The following is an 18014-nucleotide window of genomic DNA, read 5'->3' as shown; positions in this document are numbered from 1 at the left end:
TACAGTCTGAGAAGTGGGATCCACGGAACTGCCCAGCTTCTGTGGCATGCAATGTGAAAACCACTTCATGCTCTCCTGCCCAGCTCTAATTGGAGTTGTTCCTCATCAGAAGAAGCCTAATGCTTGTAGTATCTAGGAGTTGTGCATGGTTGCTAGTAATAAAGTATTAGTCACTCAGTCGTGTCTGACACTTTGCGACCCCATGGACTGTCATCTGCCAGGTTCCTCTGTCTGAATTTCTCCAGGCAAGAATACTGGAGTGGGTAGACATTCCCTTCTCCAGGGGATCTTCCCAACCAAGGGATTGAACCCAGGTCTCTCGCATTGCAGGCAGATTCTTTACCTTCTGAGACACCACAGGAACCTGATAAGTAAAAGTTTAGGCAGATTGAGGGGGTTGTTCATTCCTTCGGTAATGAGAAGTCTGAAGGCAGGCACTCCACGAGTAGTATGGTAGCTCCACAGCATCATCTGGGAGAAGAGTTCCAAACTCCTTTTATTTTTCTATTCCTTTATTCTGAGCATATGGCTCCCATCCTCAAAGTTGGCTCATGGTTAGAAAATGGCTGCTGAAGCTCCAGACATCACACTCACATTCTAAACAAGAAAAAGGTGAAAGGGAAGAAGGGCAGACAAGCACATGCCAATTCAGTCTGCTCCCTTTAAAAAGTTTCCCTGGTTGCATTACTGGAGATTCCAGCTGATGTCACCTTGGCAAGAACAGTGTCACATGACTACTGGTTGCAAAGGAAGCCAGAAAACATTAGTATCATCATTTTTTTAAACCAAGGTGTATTGGCACCCAGCATAAAATCGGTGTTCTGCTAATAATGACAAGCAGAGACTGGATATTGGGTGGGCCACAGGAAAAATCAACAGCTAACAGCTCCGGAGCACTTATTAAATACCGTGTATGCGTTATCTCATTTAATTCTCATAACTGCCTAGTGAGGTAAACACTCATCATTCCCATTGTATAGCTGAGGAAGTCAGAGCTCTAAGAAGTTAAGTGACTTGGCCATAGCAAACAAGTGATGAAGCCAAGATATTAACCCAGGCACTCAAGCTAGAGTCCAAACCCTTAACCACCAGATTATACTGCTATGGTAAAGACCAAAATGTAGATTACATGCAGGGCTTTTCAATGCTGTTTCAGCATCTTTAAAAAGGAGAGACACAGCAGTCCACAGTGCCTGCCTTTTCTCCTCCTCTGCAGTTTCCACATCCTCTTTCTCCTGGTTATGACAACCGTGGTGGCAGACTGAATTGGCTATGATGCATTTACCAGAAGCTAAGTGTTTTAGATACGGTTTGGAGGGAGTTAGGGGAAACATTTTCAGGGACTTGACTTACAGAAATGATTGATGAAGCAAGATTAAAAGAGCTAAGTCTATATGGGCTGGCACAGTATGAAAGGAAGGGAGGGAAGAAGGCAGCATGGAAGTTGAGCACGTAGGCAGCCTGAGAGTTCCAGAAACCTAGGGGAAGGCTGCGGTCCATGAAGCAGAGGGCTCACAACTCAGATCCCATTGGAAAAGGACCAACAGCAAGCCCATGGCAATGTCTTTTAAGTCGTTTCATATTTACAGACCACTTGGGCCACATTTTTCTCTTTTAATCATCACAATATTATCCCAGGTGACATCACATACCCCGGGCAGTGGGAGATCCAGGAGTGTGGACAGCATCAAAAGCAGCATCTTGGGCTTCCTTGGTGGTCCAGCAGTTAAGAATCCACCTGCCAGTACAGAGGACGAGGGTTTGATCCCCAGTCTAGGAAGATCCCACATGCTGCAGAGCAACTAAGCTCATGTGCCAAAAACGACTAGCTCACATGCCACAACTACTAAAGTTGCCTGTACACCCTGGGGCCCATGCCCCACAAAAGAGAAGCCAACTCAGTGAGAAGCCCACGCATCACAACTAGAAAGTAACACCCGCTTACCACAACTAGAGAAAACCCATGTGCAGCAGTGAAGAACCCAGAGCAGCCAAACATAAATAAATAAATAAAATTAGAAAGTGGCATCTTCATTCAGTACATCCACTATGACGTCCATTGTCATAGTTGCACAATAAAAGTTCTCTGTAGCTAATGCAGCTTAGAACCAAATCCATGGACATAGCCCTTGTGGGTCAGGATTTCTCTTAAGGGAAGTGCAACTTCAGCTTGTTCACCAGGAGGCAGACTTCCAGAAGAGAAAGTAGGAATACTCCACTGTAAGACCAAGGAGTAACGCAAACTAAATTCTCATGAGCCAACACAGAAAGAGCTAGCTCCTAACCTGGCATTTTATTTTCTAATTGAGTTCTTTTTTAACGGGGGCTTTCTGGGCTTTTGGTAACATTCTATATCTTGATCCATTTGTGAAAATTCACTGTGCTTCATTGAATTCATTGTGAAAATTCATATTTGCATTTTCTTTACCAAAAAAAAAAAAAAAACCCCAAACACACAAAAACAGGCATCTTCAACATTTCAAGGTGCTAAAATGGCATTCTGGTTAAGACTGTGATGTGGCAGAGACCACTGGGTGTCTCACAATCTCATTCTCTGCTTCCTCCTTAGAAGGAGACTCCTGATTTTTAACTGGGCACAGGGCTAGCTGGAATGAAGCTACTGTACATCTTCCACCTTCTCTTGCAACTGAGTGTTGCCTTGTGACCAAGTTCCGGGCAATGGGATATGTGATAATCATAGTAAGCAGTTTTAAGAAGTCACCTTCTTTCCTTCCCTTCTCCTTCTTGTTGACTTGAAAGTAGATGAAATGGCTGGATCTTTGCAGCTATCATAGTCCAGGAGGTGGAAATTGTGCTGTGGATGTTGGCACACAGCTCAGCTGGTCCTTGAGTATCACGTAGCTCCCACAGCAGCCTTAAACTGTTTTTCTCCAATTCCCTTTTTATAAAGGTGAATAAACTATCCTGCTTAAGCAGCTGTTTTGGGGTTTCTCTGATTTGTAGCCAAATTTAATCCCAATAGATATATAGGATGGACACCAAATTCAGACTCTTTTGAGGAGAAGGAGGAGAGGGTGTGATCAATTTCAATTCTATTGGTAAAATGTTTGTTTCTTAACCTAGGTGGTGGGCATACAGGTGGTACTTATGTTAAATTTTAAACTTTTGGGGGTATACCTAAGTATCACACATTAAATCTCTTTATATGTATTGGTAAAAATAGTGTCAAAGCAAGACCATGAGATACATAGAAAAATAATCAAATGGTGGCCGTTTGGGTCTTCACCCCAGCTCTGGGTTCAGATCAGCTTTGGTGTGAGAGCCTAAGTGCTATCTCTAAATAAGCTTCATGGACAGAATGAGCAAGATTTGAAGGGGCAAGGGTGGGTTCAGCCTGTGGATACCAAACCCAGTGTCTGGGAGCAGGAAGGGAAGAAGAAGAAGGTAAGAGCTTGGCACCATTCTCTCCCCCACTCTGCCCAGGCCCTGTCTGGGATGGGTCACCCAGAAGCGCTCACTGCAAACAAGCCATGGAAAGGTCTCTTTTTCCCATCCACCTACCTCATCCCTCTGCTCTCCACCAATCCCCACTTTTATTTTAAGGGAGTAAAAATAAATGTATTTAAAATCCTATATTTGCATGACAACAAATTCAACTGCTGCTGCTGCTTCTGCTAAGTCGCTTCAGTCGTGTCCGACTCTGTGCGACCCCATAAATGGCAGCCCACCAGGCTTCCCCGTCCCTGGGATTCTCCAGGCAAGAACACTGGAGTGGGTTGCCATTGCCTTCTCCGACAAATTCAACTAGATGTGGTTAAAGTGAAATATCCACAAAGCTTCCTCCTCTGGTCTAATCCTACCCTTAGGAGCTAGCCATGCTGAATAGCAGCGTGAGCCTGTGACTGCTGGCAAAGGCAAGTTTAAAGGCTGGAGCCCCAGGGAGACCAGGAAGATGTCTTGGTGGTGCAGGAGTAAAAAATCCGCTTGCCAGGGTGGGAGACCTAGGAGACTCGGGTTCGATTCCTGGGTTGGGAAGATCCCCCTGAGAAGGAACTGGTAACTCACTCCAGTATTCTTGCCTGGAGAGTTCCATGAACAGAGGAGCCTGGCGGGCTACAGTTCATGGAGTCGCAGAGTCGGCCAGGACTGAGAGATTGCACACAGTCCTCTGCCTAGGTACTGCCCATGGATATTGTAGGATGCTGTGGTAGGGAAGGGCTGCTCCTGCTGAAGGGTAGGCCTGGGAGCTCCTTGAACCTCTAAACTCCACGCCACTGCTTTCACTCCTCCTTCCACCTCCTTCCCCCTGAATGCATCTTCAGTTCTCACAATGGGGGCGCCCATCCAGGAAGCCAACCCTGATCTCTCTCCTCTCTGCAGGAATCCTCAGCCTCACCTTTGGGCCCCAGAGCTCACGAAGACATCATGGAAACACCTGCAGCCCTTTATAGCATGGACGTGAGCCTGTGTCTCCTCTGGCCTCGTAGAGCCCCTGGGGACAGGTTTCTCCCTCTGTTCTCTGAGTCCTCAGACGAGCTGGAGCCCACCCCATGCTTGCTGATTGAAAATGGGTGTTTGGCCCAGATGTCTGCTTGGAGCCACATCTAAGACAGCCTGTGTAGTGGGAGAGGCTCCCCACCTTCCCGGGTGCCTGAGCCAGTCACCACAATCCTCTCATCCTGACAAGAAAAAAACCCGCCAACCTCCGCTGGGCTGAGCCCTCTGAGAAGTGAGAGAAGATTCCAGAGCCGGAGCCCGGCCTGCCCGGACGGCTGAAGGCCTGGGACCGGAAATGGAGGGGCGGGGGCAGGAAGGGGGTAGGGGCCGGCGGTGAAGGCTCTCCAGGATCTACGGGCTGTGTGGCGGCAACTTCTCTGTCGCCTCCACGAATGCACCTCAAAGCAGGTGTCACTCTCCTCCCCTGTCACAGAGAGCACTAGGTCAGTGAGAGAGCTTACCCAGGGTTCCACTGCAGGAAAAGGAGGCCTGGCTTGGGCCAGTCTGCTTGCTTTTAAATAAGCAGAAGTTTGGGCCAGGGCATGCTGTGACTGCCATTTATGGGCCCACTGCACAGAGAGGCTGCTCACCTGCTGGGAGACGGGTCCAGTCTAAATAGGAAGACAAACAAGATGCTTCCAATTCAGTTCAGTTCAGTCTCTCAGTTGTGTCTGACTCTTTGTGATTCAGATTTGGATTGCAGCACGCCAGGTTTTCCTGTCCATCACCAACTCCCAGAGCTTGCTCAAACTCATGTCCATCGAGTTGGTGATGCCATCCAACCATCTCATCCTCTGTCATCCCCTTCTCCTCTTGCCTTCAGTCTTTCCCAGCATCAGGGTCTTTTCCAAGGAGTCAGTTCTTCACATCAGGTGGCCAAAGGGTTGGAGTTTCACCTTCAGCATCAGTCCTTCCAATGAATATTCAGGACTGATTTCCTTTAGGATGGACTGGTTGGGTCTCTTTGCAGTCCAAGGGACTCTCAAGAGTCTTCTCCAACACTACAGCTCAAAAGCATCCATTCCACACTGGAGCTCTATTGATATATAGACTCTATACCCACATCCCTGTATACACTGACACAATAAAGCTCAAAGCTCTTTAGTCCTGTTGCTAAAGGTTGCACAAGGAAACTATTTAAAACAAGCGTGTGGTGGCTGCGTCCAGGAGAGAAGAATGCACACTTGGGAAGAGAGATTTTGAAATCGCTGCTCAGCTGAGTGAACTTGGGCAAATGACTGCACTCCACTGAACTTCAGTTTCCGTGTCTGTAAAATGAAAACAGCCATGCTTTCCTTGCCTAGTTGTCCAAGGATTACCTGTATGTGAGGTATTTAACTCCAGCCTGGGACATAGCAAGTGCTCAGTGAATGAGCTGTTATTATTGAAATGAATGTCACTAGTGCTACCATTGTGTGTGTGTGTGCTCAGTCATGTCCGACTCTGCGACCCCATGGACTGTAGCCTGCCAGGTTCCTCTGTCCATGGACTTCTCCAGGCAAGAACACTGGAGTGGGTTGCCATTTCCTTCTCCAGGTAATCTTTCTGAGCCAGAGATTGAACCTGCATCTCTTAAGTTGGCAGGAGAGTTCTTTACCACTAGCACCACCTGGGAAGCTACTATTAGGAGACATTTTTGTCTCCCCCAAACATCCAGCAGAGTACTGAGCCCATGGGGGCAGGAATTGTATCCTCCTCCCTCATTTCTGATCTCGGGTGCCCAGACATCGTCTGGCACAGAGGAGGCACTTGGTAAAGGTCTGCTGGGTTGAACTCAAGACTTGTTATTCTTCATTGTTATGGGGCACTCTGCCCTTATTCAAATCCTCTGAGTATATTATTCCTCTTGAACTTTTCCAAATGCCTGTGGAGCAGGCAGGACAGGTGATACTATTGTTCCCACTTTATGGCTGAAAAGCACTGAGGCTTAGAGCAGAGATGCCTCCTGCCCAAGTCATGTGGCTGAGCTGAGCTGAGGTCAGTCTCTTCAGACTGTGGGTTTCACGACCACTGTGTGTGAAAACCATCCACAGGAAGCGCATGGTGTTGCAATGAGCAGAGTTGGAAAGCCCTTGGGAGATGGCTCCCTCCATCACATCCCAGGGTTCTCTGCCCACAGATTCAGAAAGGGCTTCAGAGAATGACTCACTGTAGGTCATCTAAGTCACACTGATCTTGGCCCATTTTTCTACCCAGGCTCAGTCCTGCTCTGCATCTGAGGTGGATGCCAGCTGGACCTCCTGGCCCACCACAAAGGACCTGGAGAGCCTGTGGATTTCAGAGCAGGTCAGACAGGGACTGCCTGGGGCACTTGGAGGAACTGGAAGTACAGGGCCTTGGCTGGCTGCAGACAACACCTACAGGCTGCATCCTGGCCTGGTTGACAGCCTCACTGACAGGTTTAGTACTGGGTTTTATGACTTTGAAACTTAGTCACTGCCTAAGGAAGTCAGCCTGCTCAGAAACAAACATTTAGCAAAGCCATGACCCAGATGCTTAAGCAGGGTCCCACCCTTGGCAGAACTGGCCTCTGGAACCAAGTCTGGGGATACAGGAGGCAGCAAGGCTGGGGTCCTGGTATCCTTCAGTGACCCACATGGTTGTCCTTTATTTGCCCAAGTTTCCACTGCCGAGTTTTAAGGGAGCAGGAAGCAGATGTCTGCTACAACCAGAGACAGCCTGACAAAGGCCAAGGGCTTCTGATCCCTGTCCCAAGGCCTTCCTTGCGAGTTGAGTCTGACGGGGTGAAGAGCAGAGGTCTGGTTCATCCTGTGGTAGATAAATCAACCCCTCTCCTGGCTTTCAGTTCCTGCCCTGCAGATGAAAGACCAATCTCTGATCCAAAGCAGTTCAAGCCTGGATTCCTCCATGTTGTTCCCCACCCCCACCTTGGCCTCTATGAAAACTGGAAGCCTCTCCAGCATCTCTTCAGCCTTGACCCAGGTCTGCAATATACCCTTCCTGCGAGGCTGGAACAGGCCCAGGGGGAGTGGGGAGTGGGGATGCCCCTCAGCTCAGGTCACACAGCTGCCCTCCTGCTATGAGGACATGGGATCCTGCTTGGATCTCCACCTAATTGGGGACCTCGGCCCAGGCTGAAGAAGAGATGAGGTGCCCAGTTAACGGAAACCAGCCGTGACCTAGAGTTGGGCTCTGTAGCTCTTAAGTTTGGATGGGGAGGAGGAACTTGGAGGATGCCATTGATCTTAGGTTGGTTGCCTTGCCCAGTCCCCCTCAGAGCGTGGCTTTAGGACACTTGCCACATCATGTGTGTTCGTTCTCCAGGAGCTCACTTAACCCTTTCACCCTTGGTCAGGTCACCACTGTCACTTGCCTGATGATAACTGCAAGAGTCTTCTCATGGATCTCCTGGTTGGAGTGTTAGCTCCACTCCAGCCTCTTGAAATGAATAATAGTAATCATCTCTTTTTCCTTCTTTCCCTCACTGGGATTTTTATCTTCTTAAATACAATCCATCTCCTTCATTTCTCTTTCTCCCTTTCCAAGATGCTTAAGTTTTATTCTAAAAATTGCTCCCGCTTTCTAGTGAATTTTAATACCACAAAACCTGCTGTAATACCACAAAGTGAAGTGAAAGTTGCTCAGTCATGTCTGACTCTTTGTGACCCCATGGACTATATAGTCATTGGAATTCTCCAGGCTAGAATACTGGAGTGGGTAGCTGTTCCCTTCTCCAGGGGATCTTCCTAACCCAGGGATTGAACCCAAGTCTCCCGCATTGTGGGTGGATTCTTTACCAGCTGAGCCACTAAGGAAGCCCCAAAATACTGGAGTGGGTAGACTATCCCTTTTCCAATGGATCTCCCCAACCCAGGAATTGAACCGGGGTCTCCTGCATACTAGGGACAGCCTAGGACCACAAAACCTGCTATTAAACAGGCACTTAAATTTTTATACAAATGAATTAGGATAGCATCACTGGTAAGTCTATAAAACAACTAGGATAAACTTGTGCAACCCGGCAGCTCCAGGCTCTAGGGGCCAGTTGTCCAGTACTTCACATCCAAATTTACATCATCACAGATGATGTAATCAGATACTATACAGATACAGATACAATCAGTATCAGTGCAAAGGTTTTATTGAAGCAGCACCAATACCAACCTTTTGGAGGACTTTAGCCCCAGAAAGTCCTGGCTTTAAATCCCAACTCTGCCACACACTAATTTTATGACACAGGCCAAAGAATAAACCTCAATTCTAGTTTATCCATCTAGAAAATGATAGCAAACAAAACTTCATAGAATTGTTGTGACGTTTAAATGCTGTGTCAGCTAGCTATTGTTGTGTAACAATCAACCAGTACATCTCAGTGACATCCAACAACAAAATATTTATTTCTAATGTTTCCAAGGGTTGGCTGGGACCAGCTGCTGGAGCTGGGCTAGGCTGGGCAGCTCTGGTTCAAGCTATGTGTCTGGATAACTCCAGTCTCCTCCACGAATCTTACCGTGGGCCCAGGCTGAGGTGGCAACAGCTGCCTAGGGGAATCTCTTCTCATAGCAAGAGCAGAGACACAAGAAAAAGAACGCTCAAGCAAATTTCAAGTCCTTGCTTGCATCTTTTCTACTAACATCCCATTGTCTAAAGTAATGGGATGGCCCAAGGCAAAAGCATGGGTGCAGGGAGGAAGGAAGAATCAGAGTTGATAATTCGGGCAACCACAGAGGACAATGCTCACCGAAAGCAGCTATTCAGCTTCTGACATGTGGTAGGTGCTTAGTGAAAGGTAACCATGATCACTGCATGACCCCTTAGAGTCTGGGCAAAGCAAAGTGTCTCAGTCTCATCCTTGGTAAGCAGCAAAGTTAGGAATGGGCCTCAAAGCTTCTTGCTACTGGTCAACATTTTTTTAAGTGGTCCCATCACTAGCTTCCCACGTCTGACTTATCCCAACCTCATACACCAAGAGAGATACGTAGGATAGATGATAGGAAGGTAGAAGTGAGAACTTAGGCCACAGCAGCTGAAGACATGTCCAAGACTTGTAGATATCAAAGAGGATATTGATCAGCCCCACCATTCCCATTTGTTTAGAGATGCGGAACCTGTGGGAAGAACAAGGCCGTGCATTAGAATCCTGGTTCTGTCGCTCACTGGCTGGGTCACGGAGGGCTCCTGTATATGTAAGTTTTCTCTGAGTGGTCTATGTTAGGTCCCCACATCATTCACTCTCATGGTACCTTTGGCCTTTTTCTAACTATACTGTATTTACAGTGACATATAATCATATATTTACTTGTGGGCTCATTTCTTTAATGTGGGCTTCCCTTGTGGCTCAGCTGGTAAAGAATCTGCCTGCAATGTGGGAGACCTGGGTTCAATTTCTGGGTTGGGAAGATCTCCTGGAGAAGGGAAAGGCTACCCACTCCAGGATTCTGGCCTGGAGAACTCCATGGACTGTATAGTCCATGGGGTTGAAAGAGTCAGACACGACTGAGCAACTTTCACTTTACTTCTTTAATGTGGGTCTTCCTCATCAGACTGTAAGCTGCATGAAGGCGGGGCCCATGTCTGTTTGGGTCAGTCCTTACCTAGTGCGAGGCACAGTACTTGGTATGTTCATTTGTAGGGTGAATGAATAGATAAATCCCAAGTCTCCAAGTTTCACTATCCTCATGTAAAATGTGAGACAATATGTTCTTTAAAGAGATAGTTTCTTCGAGAAATGTAAAGAAAACTACTAGGGGCATGCCTTCCACGGAGCCTGGCATGGTGTGGGTCCATGATCCATGGTACATCTGCCCAGCACACCACCCTTAGTTTTTACCATCGAGTGGTTAAGGGCACAGAGTTCAGATGTGCAAAGCAGACCCGTACTTCTAGCTTCTCTTTCCAGCTCATTCTCCATCCCCTCAGGGACATTGGGGGCCTTAATGCTAGATTCCTGGGCTGCCTCCCTCAGCTGCTCCTGTCTAGCCTATAGAGAAACCCCTCCTCATTGATTGCCCCTCTATCCCCATCCCCCCTTCCTCATGCCCCCTAGGTCCTTCTGACTCAAGACTGTGATTTGCTAAGGACATACTGGTAATGTGTGATTCCTCATGGTGATTAAAATGCTGAAATCCTCTCATACCAGATGGTAAAAAGTACTAGTTCACGAGACTACAAAGCATCATTGTAGTCCTTGGCAGACATTAGCCCTGGCAGCCTAGAGGTTACCAGGTGGCCAGACGCTGGAGAGTAGGCTGGCAGCCCTTGATGGCACCAAGTGGATGGGGGCAGTGAGGGTAAGTGCCGTGCCAGCCCACTGCCCCAGAGCAGCCAGCACTGGTGGGTACAAGAGAGCAGGTGGCAAGGCAGGCAGCCACTGTGGCAGAGGCTCTCTCCCTCCAGACGACGGGGTAGGTGTGTGTGTTTCCAGCCATGACGTGTGGGCACAAGGCCATGCTTCACTGGCTGTAAGAGATGACCAGGTGCCAGGGACCTCGTGACCATCACCCTGATGGGGACGTCCTTGGGAGAATTTGATGCAGTCTTTCCTTCTCTCTTATGTACTTTATACTCAAGGCTTTGAAAAGTTAGGGATGTATAAACTACAGATTTCAGAAACATTCAGGAGGCGAATGCACAGCTAAGAATATGTCAAGGGAAGTTAAGCAGCTCTGAGGTTTGTAAGTCCACTAGGGCAGGATGGAGGCAGCATCCAGAACACTGCCCACTCCTCCCGCCCATGTCAGGGAGGTAAACGACACATGCAAGCTGAAGGTCTGGGTAGCACTGAGGATTTTTCAACTTTCACATACCATCTACTCAGGCTATGCCTGTGTGTGTGTCACTCAGTTGTGCCCAACTCTTTGCGACCCCCATGGACTGTAGCCCGCCAGGCTCCTCTGTCCATGAAATTCTCCAGGCAAGAATCCTGGATTGAACAGCCATTTCCTTCTCCAGAGAGACTCCCCGACCCAGGGATTGAACCCAGGTCACCTGTATTGCAGCCACCAGGGAAACCTCACACGATATTTACAATGTATCTAAATAAGTTTTCTCTGAAAAACAAAACAAAAAAGAAATTGATGCAGTCTAGATAGTCAATTGGGAACTTCCCCAGCAGCTCAATGGTAAAGAATCCGCCTGCCAATGCAAGAGACACAGGTTCGAACCCTGAGTCAGGAAGATTCCCTGGAGTAGGAAATGGCAACCCACTCCAGTATACTTACCTGGAAAATTCCATGGACGCAGGAGCCTTGCTGGCTATAGTCCATGGGGTCGCAAAAGAGTCAGATACAACAGAGCCACTGAGCATGCATGCACTAAGTCAGTCATGGCTCAGACAGGGACCTCCCAGCTAGTGGCAGCCAGAACAAATTAAAAAATCACTCACAAATGAGCTGGTAATTATTAGAGGGATTAAATGAACGATTTGTGTTACAACATTTATTCATAAGACGAAATGCCAGCATAATTTTAAGTTAGAGACAGAAGGTAGGAGTCTGTTTTGGATTTACGTAAGGACCAGGTGGTACATATTTTGCATATTCCCTTACTCTGGGCTCCTCCCAGGAATCCTTCTCAGGGTCCCTCATCAGTCTTGCAGTCACTCAATCCCACTTGGCTTTGTACCTGCTCTGACCTCAGAGTGGGGAAACTTAAAGACAATCAGGCCTTTCCTGGGTCAAAGGCGACTTCTCCTGCATAGCGCTTAAGTGTTTTTATGCTAAGTATTCTCTGTTTTTCTACATTAAGCCCTGTGATGGTTAATTTTATGTGTCAACTTGACTGGGCCACAGGTTGCCCAGATATTTGGTCAAACATTATTTCACATGTGTCTGTGAGGGTGGTTTTGGGTGAGATTAATATCTGAATCCACAGATGCTGGAAAGCTGATTACCCTCCTATAGTGGGTGGGCCTCATCTAAATAGTCAAAGACCTGGGTAGAATGAAAAGATTGACTCTTCTGCAAGTGAGAGAGAACTCCTCCTGCCTGACTGTTGAGCGCGAACATCAGCCTTTCCCTGCTTTTGGACAGGAACTACAGCATCAGCTCTTCTCGGGTCTTCAGTCTGCTGGCTTTCAGACTGGAACATTCACCATCAGGTGTACGTACATGTCTCTTGATTTGCAGGCCTTTAGACCACACGTGCATGTCTCCAGTTAGCTGTTTCTCTGTCGGGCCCTGACTAATACCAGCCCCAGCTCCTCAGGCTCCCTTTTGCTCTCCCAGTTTTGGTGTGTGTGGTGTCCGTCAAGGGTTATGAGGAGGAAACCCTCCCACCCCAGGAATCTGTGGGCCTGGCATTACACCTCTTGTTTCTGCTGCGTCCTTCCCCTCTGGTCACCTTCCTGTCATGTTGCTGAGTCCTGCTCTGGGCTGGGCAGAGCGATCCCAAAAAGATGGTGAACTGGCCCAGAGGGGTCATTCCCAAAAGCACACTCGGGGGTCACAGGGAGACTTCCACAGGGCTGGGCTTAGTGGGTGTTGATTTATGTCGCTTTTCCCAAAGATGAGAGGCTCAGCAGTGTCAGGGCTGCTAATCCGTCTCCGAATGGCTCCTGGCTCAACCCACATGGAATTAAATCCAGAATTAAAATTCAGAGCTTGTTCTGGACTTGAAGGGCAGACTTAGCTGTTTTCCTCAGGGATAAGGAGTGCCTGAGGCTGGCTTGGGAAGCACTGTCATGGTTGTTTGGAGCCCAGGGGCCGCTGGAATGGTGGATTGTCTGCTGTGTGTTGAGAGGAGACAGAGGTGCTGTCAGCAGGGGGTTTACAGATGTAATGGGGGAGCCTGGAGGGGGCACAGGAGGCTGACGGGCCCTCAGACAGGAACAGCCTCCTGGTCTCCCTCTTCCGGAATGTCAGCTCTCCCTGTAGGTGGGGTACGCCTACTGCTGTCTTTGAAGCTGCCACCTCCCCCTTAGCTTTGCTTTGCGTGTGTGCATGCTAAGTCACTTCAGTTGTGTCTGACTCTTTGTGACCCTACGGACGGTAGCCCACCAGGCTCCTCTGTCCATGGGGATTCTCCAGGCCAGAAAACTGAAGTGGGTTTCTATGCCCTCCTCCAGGATAGCCTTGTTTGAGTGTGTTAAAAAAAAAATATTCAAATGGGTAAAATTGAAGATCTAATTGGTTTTATTCAATGATTCAAGAATGCAGCAGCATCCCACCTAGTGAGTAGAGGATGCTCAGAGGAATTACACAAAATGGATGGCTTTTATAGACAGGAGGAGGGTGAGGCAAGGAAGCTCTCAGAAAAAGACAAAAAAGGATTGTTTCAGATCAGGTCACCTTCTTGGGGGCAGAGGCAGGGGACGAAGGTCTGTTATGCAGGTTACCTCGTCATCCTTTGGTGGGGGAAATGGAGATGGCCCTGTGATAGATGATCTCATTGGTGCTGAGCAGGAAATTCCAGACTGGCTGAGTACCATCACCTTCCTGGGGAAGGGCAAAACTATAGCTGTCAGGTCTGTTAGCAGAGGCTTTAGTACAGGTGATGTCATTTGGGGTCTTGGGGTTTCTCTTTAACAGGGGGCGTCTGTTTCTTTCCTGATTTTCTGGTAATGCTCACAGAGGCTGCCTGTGGCCGTGATGAGAGAAAGACAGGAGACAGAGGGATCCAGGTTGGAAGCTGATCTGTTCTTCCTTCACCTCAGCAAGCCTGCTTTTCACTTCACTCAGCCGTGCCGTTGGGCCTGTGCCCAGCTGATTCTCAGTTCAGTTTCCCCAGTGCCCAGGGCATAACCTAAATCTGGGGGACCCCACATGGCAGAATCCACTCAAGTGAGGAGGTGGGTAGTGGAGTAGATAATTCTGGAAGGACTATGTGGGTTCAAGTCCCAGCTCTCCCCTCTCAGGAGCTGTGTGACCCCATGTCAATGCATGCGTATGGGCCTCACTTTCTTCCTCCCACCTTTTGGAGTTGTTCCAGTTAATGTCATTTACAGATTGAATGAGTCAAGACCATAAAGCACAGAGTCAGGTTTATCATAAGCACTCAGTTATGTCAACTATGACATCATAATAAACTGTGCTTAATTATAGGAGGGCCACCATGTCCTTCTTAATTGCTCAGTGAGATGATGTACTTGCCAGGTGTTGCAAGGGTCCTGGGCCAGTTCTCTGAATTCTATTTCCTTCCTTTTCTCCTTAATGAAGGCCCTTTTCTTTCATTGTTGGTTGTAAGAGACTCAGCCTTCATCAATAAACCTGCAGAAATGTGATCAGGAGAGGAGGCATCCTGGTCTAAGATGTTACCTTGTCTTGAAAGGCTCAGCAGCAGGGGCCAGGTCCTCCTTGGCCCCAGGTAACTGTCCAAAGGCCTGGCTTTCTAATGGTCCAGGCCCCAAAGGCCTTTCAAAGTTAGCTTAACTCCATGGCATGCTCCCCACTGCTGCAGGACCAGGAGGAACTCACAAAAGGGAAACCCCCAGCCCTGGCACAACCAGCAGCCTGACTTGGGGCTTGCCTGGGGCAGCCAGTTTCTCTGCTCTCCCTTGCTTCTGAGTGAGCACCACTTTTCCCTCCTGATTTGCCTCCCTTTTGCTTGGGTATCTGTGTTGAGTAGTTCTATGTGTCAACTTGCCTGGGCCCCAGGGCACCCAGATATTTGGTAATACATTATTCTATGTGTTTCTGTAAGGTTATTTCTGGATGAGGTTAACATGTAAATCAGGCTAAGTAAAGCAGATTGCCCTTCCTATACGGGTGGGCCACATCCAATCAGTTGAAGGCCTGAAGAGAACAAAAAGTTAGACCATCTCATGAGTAAGACCGAATTCCTCTCATCTGACTAAGATGTTGGCTTTTTCCTACCTTCTAAGGGAACTGAAGCACAGGTTCTTCCTGACCCTTGAGTCTGCCAGCTCTTGGGATAGAACTTATATCATTGGCTTTTCTGGTTCTCAGGCCTTCAGACTTGGACTGGAGCGACACCATTTGCTCTCCTTGGTCTCCAGCTTGCCGACTCACCCTGCAGATCCTGGGACTTGTCAGCCTTCATGTCATGTGAGCCAATTTGGTAGAATAAATCTTTGTATGTGCATGTGTTGTTGCTCAGTTGTGTCCAACTCTTTGCAAAACCCTGGACTGTAGCCCATGAGGCTCCTCTGTCCTTTGGATTTTACAGGTAAGAATACTGGAGTGGGTTGTCATTTCCTTCTTCAGAGAATCTTCCCAGCCCCGGGACTGAACCCACATCTCCTGTGTCTCCTGCTTTGGCAGGTGGATTCCTTACCACTGTGCCTCCTGCGAAGCCCCTTTCTATGTACATCTTGTTGGTTCTATTTTCTGGATTACCCTGACAATCACAGCACCCTACTCTGGTAGTGCAGGGACCTTCCTTCCAGGCTCCACAACCCTTTCCCCATTTCTCCCGTGTGGCCCAGGAGCCCCCCTGCTGAAGAGGCTACTAGCCCTCCCAAAGGGGCATGTCATTTGATACCCCTGGGCCTCTGACCCCTCCTGATCCATAAATGCCCACATGTTTCGGGCGCTCTGCTTGGCGTCAGCAAGAAGACATTGCCAATCCTGACTCCATCCTGGCTTCACTTGTTTAGAGGGAAGCAGAAAACGTGATGAATAAAATCCATCTGAGAGCCCCGACCTGGGTGTTGATCAGACCTTGTGTCAGAAGCAGCAGTGTTGCAATTAAGTAAATGGATGACCTCAATTCGGAGGCAGTGTTTGTTGAATTGAATCTTCAGCAGGTTAACTTTCCTCAGATGAGTAAAAATGATATTTGGGATTAAGTTTTCACTGTGCTGAATGCATTACTGGATTTCTGCTCCACGTCATTGGAAAGGGGACGTAACCTTCACTGAGGAGGTCTGCGGGGACTAGGACAGGTGGCTAGCTGCGGAGCGCGGAGTGACCACGGGGGATTAAGGCCGCACACGACTCATTTCACACTGAGAATAAGCTGATTTGTTTTTGTTTTTCAATAAGCCTTATTAAACTGTCTGCCACTCACGCTGGATCTGCAGCAACATCACAAGGCAGGGCTTGGCTGGCAGAAAAACCATTTGCCAACAACTGCGCCTTCCTGCGTCAGATCAGGCATGACCTGGCGAGCGTCGCTGCTGGGGGCCAGGGAAGGGCCGGAAGGCGCACTCTCGGGGAGCCGTTGCCAGGCTGCAGGGGCCACTGTACCAGGTCAGGTGGGCACGGCTGGCTCTCCTGCTGGTCTCCCTGTGTCTGTCAGTCTTTATGGAGCTCCTCCTAGTGAGGCTTTTCCTGACTGTACTTGATTTCCTGTTCAGATACCCTCACTTCCCCTTTCCCATCCTCTCCACTGGCCCCTCTAGAGACCCTGCCTTAGTGGTCTCTGGGGGGCTTCTCTGGCGGCTCAGTGGTAAAGAGTCTGCCTGCCAATGCAGGAGACAGGGGTCCGATCCCTGGTCCAGGAAGATTCCACGTGCAGAAGGATAAGCCCCCATGCTGTAACTACTGAACCTATGCTCTAGAGTCCAGGGGGTGCAATCACTGCGCCTACACGCTGCCACTACTGATGCCCGCGTGCCATAGCGCCTGTGCTCACAGTAAGGGAAGCGACTGCAGTAAGAAACTGGTGCCCCACAACGAAGGCTAGCCGCGACTCGAGAAAGCTTGAGCAGAGCAACAAAGACCCAGCGCAGCCAAAGCCAAATTTAAGAGGAAGTATGTTCTGGGAACGTTTGAGCATCCTCTGGATCCTTTCAGGAGACCCAAAAGGTCAAAACTCTTCTCATCAGAGAATACTATGCTGTTATTTGCCTTTTCCCCTTTCATTCTCTCACGAGTGTGCGGTGGGGTTTTCTGGAAGCCACCCGGTGTGGAATGATGTCATCCCCCTGATGGACTGTGCACCCCTCTGTTCTTGTTTGCTGCACATTTCTCAGCTTTAATTTTGAATGTGGAAAATGTCAATAGATACAAACCCCATGAGCCCTATGGGATTCTTCAAAATTCTTTAAGAGCGTAAAGACTAAAGAGTTTGAGAATCTCTGTTCTGTATCTTTCCTGTTTTTTTCCTTCAAGGTGAAGTACCATGTTTATTGTCATATTTATGTATGTTTTAACCTTTTAACACATATAAAACTGCTACTGTTTTGTTAGGTTCAGAAGTATTTTTAAAATGTGTAATCAACCAAGTTTTTTGTGTTATGTCCCAACTCCATTTTCCCCATGAACTCTATTTTTATTATGTGATTTTAAAAAATTGTTTTAATTGTGGTAAAATATACATAACATAGGGCTTCCCTGGTGGCTCAGATAGTAAAGAATCTGCCTGCAATGCAGGAGACCCAGGTTCAATCCCTGGCTCGGGAAGATCCCCTGGAGAAGGGTATGGCAGCCCACTCCATCACCCTTGCCTGGAGAATTCCATGGGCAGAGGAGCTTGGTGGGCTACAGTCGAGGAGGTCACAAACAGTCAGACACAAATGAGTGACTAACACTTTCACTTCCTCTGCTTTTGAAGCTATGAGGACTTAAATGCTGTATGCCTTAGGCTCTTCCTCTCTAAAACCAGGATGAACCACCCTCATCTCTGGGTGGTTGTGAGGATGAAGAAAGCCTCTGCAGGGATGACAGGGAGTTGTGCAGGAGGTGTCTGGCTGT

General features: G+C 48.3%; 1 long non-coding RNA gene across 7 annotated transcripts in view; it reads right to left on the bottom strand.

The window, feature by feature from the left end:
• Positions 1–18014, bottom strand: part of LOC122445887 — a 103080-nt gene that overhangs the window by 19530 nt on the left and 65536 nt on the right. For 3 of the 7 annotated variants that reach the window (XR_006270716.1, XR_006270715.1, XR_006270712.1), the window contains one exon: positions 11634–13853. The exons of 1 other annotated variant lie outside the window; for it this stretch is intronic. This is a non-coding gene — a long non-coding RNA (uncharacterized LOC122445887). Of the gene's footprint in view, positions 1–603; positions 1739–8237; positions 9528–11633; positions 13854–18014 lie in introns of those variants that run through there. 3 more of the 7 variants (XR_006270713.1, XR_006270719.1, XR_006270717.1) reach the window with 3 other exon arrangements.

Source organism: Cervus canadensis, chromosome 8, assembly GCF_019320065.1.
Source record: "Cervus canadensis isolate Bull #8, Minnesota chromosome 8, ASM1932006v1, whole genome shotgun sequence".
NCBI classification, from domain to species: domain Eukaryota; kingdom Metazoa; phylum Chordata; class Mammalia; order Artiodactyla; family Cervidae; genus Cervus; species Cervus canadensis.
The sequence above is the reverse complement of the archived record's forward strand: the minus strand, read 5'-3'. Positions and strand labels throughout refer to the sequence as shown.